Genomic DNA, 5,481 nt, shown 5'->3' with positions numbered 1-5,481 from the left:
CTTCTATTTGTGAACCTTCATGTGATAACACTGTGAAATCCTCAATTTCTTCTCTCTCTCTCTCTCCTCTATCCTCCAAAACTTTTTTTCAGAAAAATTTCCTATCCCGCGTGGGCGCCAATTTTTCCTGAATCGTCTCTTGTCCTGCCCTTGAATGTAGATATTTTAACCCCAAAATTATATTTAAAAACGGAAAGCAATCAGCTTTACCCCTTCCAGTGGACTTTTCAATCTCTATGAACTACATCCCTCTTTTCTCATCTAGCTTTCCATTTACAGCCCATATCCTTGCTTTCATTTCTATACAAAGCATTACTCATCTTCTATTCTGAAATTTTCTGCCGTGAAAACTATGATGACTGGCTACCAATATGGATCAATCGCTTTCCTTTTTGGGTTTTGGGCTGCTGCTCTGCTCCTCTCTTGAAGGCTTAATTCAAGGTTTAGTTTTCCTTGCTACTGTTTCCTATTTTTCTTAGTTTCTTCTTCTTGTTTTCGATGTTGGCATGTTGCTATCACTACTACATTTTACACTTTGCGCGACGAAGAGAATTTCGTCGCGCAAAATACATTGTAGTCCCACAAATTTTAACGCGACAGAAACTTCGTCGCGCAGAATCTGTCGCGCAAAGATCGTGAAAAAAGACTTTGCGCGACCAAGATTTTTCATTGGTCGCGCAAAGTGACTTTGCGCGACGAAAAAATATTAATCACGCAAAGTTACTTTGCGCGACGAAAAAATGTTGGTCGCGCAAAGTAACTTTGCGCGACGAAAAACATTGGTAGCCCAAAATTTTGCGCGACGAAACACATTGGTCGCGCAAAGGTTTGCGCGACGGAAAATATTCTTTGCACAAAGTTTTGCGCGACGAAACACATTGGTCGCGCAAAGTCTAAAAAAATTTATAAAAAAATAAAAAATTCCCGCGTCCCATTTTTGGCACCCGCCCACATTTTTAGAGTTTTGCACGACGAATACTAACGTCGTGCAAATATTTGCGCGACCAAATATTTTTTGTGTTTTAAATTTTTTTGATGAAAATAAACTAATTTAATAGTTTGCGCTACAAAATATTTTGTCGCACAAGGTTTTTGACTTTTTGTTTTATTATTTCTTTAATATTAATTTCTTCAAATTTTTACTTTTTAAATGTAATTTAATTGTATGATTTTTTTAAAATCACTTTAATTTAAATTGATATTAATTTAATTATATTAATTTTTTCAAATTTTTACTTTTTAAATTTAATTTAATTGTAAGATTTTTCTTAATTACTTTAATTTAAATTGACATATTCAAAATAAAATTACACATGAAAAATAGTGATCAAATTATCCAATAAATATATATAATATTCAAAATGTACACATAAATTAACAAAGTACAATAATAAAATCCTAATACACCCCTTTGAGAATTAATAGAGGTGATTTTGACAGGGTTGCTAGGAGAGAAGAAAGACGACCTCCAATTGTTGATGAGGCCTCCATCTACAATCACGAAACCCTCGACATAATCGAACTTGTGGGTGGAGGGTTGCCCGTGCAGAGAGATGAGGAATTCTTGATCTTTGGTAAAAGCCGAAAAGTTGGAATACAGTACTCGGATCCACCTCACCTGTTTGACAAGGGCAGCAAATAAAGCAATAAAAAAAAAATAAAAATAAAAAAAGGAAATAGAGAAAGAGACCATGTTAGTTAAAGAAGCAAAGAGGACACGTCAACAACATTGCCAGCTATAGAATACCCGTTTGAATAATGGGTTCAAAAAGCTCCAATTCATGGACCCATATTCGATCCCTTCGAAAACCCCTTTGGTAGGTCAAGCTCATCATACCTTGCTTTTGAGGACTTGTTTTTGTCCCACCATGGGAAGGTGGAACCCAACCAAAACCCATTTCTATTGAAACAACAAATTATAATAATATGAGAGGGAAGAGGGAAGAGGGAAGAGAGAGAGAGAGATACCCTTTGGGGGGCAGGTTCGAGAGCAATTCTTGCCCTAGTGATGATTCCAAATTGCCCTAGCCCACCAAGAGAGTGAGTGAGAGTGAGAGATGAAGAGAGAGATGAGAGATTAAGTGAGAGGAGTGAGTGTGAGAGAAAGGGTGGGATTTGGGGAGAGGGAAAGAGAGAGGAGAGGTAAGAGTAGTGAAAGAAATTGAGGAAATGGTGGAGGAGTTATTTCAGTTTTTAAAAATCGTATCACTTTGCGCGACGAACATACTGTTGGTCGCGCAAAGTTTTGCGTGACGAAACATATTGGTCCCGCAAAGTTTTGAGCGACGAAAACAAGAATATTGGTCGCGCAAAGTCTAAAAAAATTATTTTTAAAAAAAAAATTTCCCGCATCCCATTTTTGGTACCCGCCAAAATTTTTAACTTTTTGCGCGACGAAAAATACATATTGGTCGCGCAAAGTCTAAAACAATTATATAAAAAAATTCCCGCGTCCCATTTTTGGTACCCGCCCAAATTTTTGCGCACGAAAAACAAAAAATATTGGTCGCGCAAAGTCTAAAGTTTTTTTTTTTAATTTTAAAAACCCGCGTCCCATTTTTGGTACTCGCCCAAATTTTTTGAGTTTTGCACGACGAACTGTTGGTCCCGCAAACTTTTGAGAGACGAAAAATTGGTTCGTAGCACAATATTTTTAAAAATAATTGTTATGAATAATAAAATATAAAAATATTTTATTTTATGATTTAAAATATAATTAAGGTGAAATCTACTTAATAAATGTATATACTATTCAATTTCTTAAGTGTTATACGTACAAAATAAATAAATAAATATATATATATACACACACATCATTCAACGATCCAACCATAAGACTTGTTTGTATATACTTCAAGATCGTATACCCCAAAAATCGCAAAAAAAAAACATCCAAAAATCTAGTAACGGGACAAAACTTTTCGATAGTTATAAATGAAAAATCACGATTTAACGGTTATTTTAACTCCGATTTTGATGATTTTTTTTACAGCTACACTCCTTGACCCTATATGAATACAATGACTGAATTTGATCTTCAATTTAAAACATTTGCACTAGTGGATGCCACAAAATCTTATGTTATATTTAACAAAAGTATAAATAAACTCTTAATTGTTAGTGAATATATTGTTTTGATGGCATATGCATTCTACGAAACTAGTTTCAACGATCCAACCATCAAACTTGTTTTTTTATACTTCGAGATCATATACGCCAAAAATCGGAAAAAATAAACATTCATAGATCAAGTAACGGGACAAAACTTTTCGACGGTTATAAATGAAAAATCATGATTTAACGGTTATTTTAACTCCGATTTTCATGATTTTTTACAGCTACACTCCTTGACCCTATATGAATACAATGACTGAATTTGATCTTCAATTTAAAATATTTACACTAGTGGATACCACAAAATCTTATGTTATATTTAATGAAAGTATAAATAAACTCTTAATTGTTAGTGAATATATTGTTTTGATGGCATACGCATTCTACGAAACTAGTTTCAACGATCCAACCATCAAACTTATTTTTTTATACTTCGAGATCATATACGCCAAAAATCGGAAAAAATTAACATTCAGAGCTCAAGTAACGGGACAAAACTTTTCGACGGTTATAAATGAAAAATCATGATTTAACGGTTATTTTAACTCCGATTTTGATGATTTTTTACAGCTACACTCCTTGACCTTATATGAATACAATGACTGAATTTGATCTTCAATTTAAAATATTTACACTAGTGGATACCACAAAATCTTATGTTATATTTAACAAAAGTATAAATAAACTCTTAATTGTTAGTGAATATATTGTTTTGATGGCATATGCATTCAAAAAAACTAGTTTCAACGATCCAACCATCAAACTTGTTTGTTTATACTTCGAGATCATATATGCCAAAAATCGGAAAAAATAAACATTCAGAGATCAAGTAAGGGGACAAAACTTTTCGACGGTTATAAAGAAAAATCACGATTTAACGGTTATTTTAACTCCGATTTTGATGATTTTTTACTGCTACACTCCTTGACCCGATATGAATACAATAAAATAATTTGATCATCAATTTAAAATATATTTTTTGCTAACAAAAACCCAATCCAAACAACAAGAATATATTTTTCTAATAAAAATCCGATCCGATCTAAAATAATAAATTTAAAGCTACTTAATAAATATATATACCATTTAATTTCTTAAGTGTTATGCATACAAAATAAAAAACAAAAATAAATTGGTTTAGGTGACAAAATGTTTGGATTACATCATGCAAAGATTTTAAAAAATAAATTTTTTTATTTTATTTATTTTTATAAAGATTTTGCGCGACGAATTATTTTTCGTCGCGCAAAATTGGTCGCGCAAGACTTTGAGCGACAATGTATTGTCGTCGCGCGAAGTGACTTTGAGCGACGAATTATTTGTCGTCGCGCAAGACTTTGAGCGACGATATATTGTCGTCGCGCAAAAGTTTGTCGCGCAAAGTGACTTTGCGCGACGAATTATTTTTCGTCACGCAAAATTTGGTCGCGCAAGACTTTGAGCGACGAAGTTTCAAGTTTCGTCGCGCAAAGTGACTTTGAGCGACGAATACTTTTTCGTCGCGCAAAATTTGGTCGCGCAAAGGGTTTTTTTTACTAGTGCTATTTGGCTTGGGCTGTTTTGGTTGTTTAATGGAATTCGTTTTGGATAAAAAAGAAAAAGAAAAAAAAGCTCCTATGTTTTTCAGCATCCTCTTTGTTTCTGTCTTCATCCTCTTTTCTTCCTACAATTTGTGATTATTTTTTGGGGTTTATGTATCAGTTAGGGATTTGCATATTATATTTATAATTTTTTTTACATATTCTGTTTATAATAGAAAAGTTGATATAGATCCAAAAGAAGTTGAATTTAATCCTCGAATTTGATGACTTCGATACAAGTCCTTTTACTTTTGTGCCACATAGGATTTCATTCTCTTTTAATTATTTTCTGATGTATTATAAATATTTTTTTGTTCCAATATTGTCCTTATTCCTTGAATTGGGTAATAATAATTTACGCAATAATCTTAAGCCATTTAACACGTCTGATCCTTTATATAATAACATGTTGCAGGTGATGGCATGGGATGGGATGCATATTTAGGTTTGTTGGATCCTTTACTTGTTCTTTTCATCATAAATTGTAAAGGGATGAAGAACCCTCTGCTGTTTGTGCTTGGGATTATAGAAAATATTGCTCAATTTTGGAGGTTTCTTCCAATATTTTAATTTCCTCTATTTTGTTGTTGTTTGGACTGCAACATTAACAAGAGGTGCAAATACAGCAACATGAACATGAATTTTTTGTTTTTGTTTTTTTATAAATCTGAATAAGTACTTCATTAAGAAACGCCAAAGTAGCGCCAGCAAAACATAGCAAATATGACAGGCTAAATTAAGCTCCAAACAGAGAGTCGAGACAAACAGCCCAAGTCATAAAACAACA

General features: G+C 33.1%; 1 long non-coding RNA gene across 1 annotated transcript; it reads left to right on the top strand.

The window, feature by feature from the left end:
- Positions 1 to 231: 231 nt before the first annotated feature.
- LOC117635912 lies at positions 232 to 5,266 on the top strand. The gene is made up of 2 exons (XR_004586966.1): positions 232 to 441; positions 5,110 to 5,266. It is a non-coding gene; the product is annotated as an uncharacterized LOC117635912 (long non-coding RNA).
- Positions 5,267 to 5,481: the final 215 nt, after the last annotated feature.

Source organism: Prunus dulcis, chromosome 7, assembly GCF_902201215.1.
Source record: "Prunus dulcis chromosome 7, ALMONDv2, whole genome shotgun sequence".
NCBI lineage: Eukaryota > Viridiplantae > Streptophyta > Magnoliopsida > Rosales > Rosaceae > Prunus > Prunus dulcis.
This window is presented reverse-complemented; position numbering and strand designations above follow the sequence as displayed.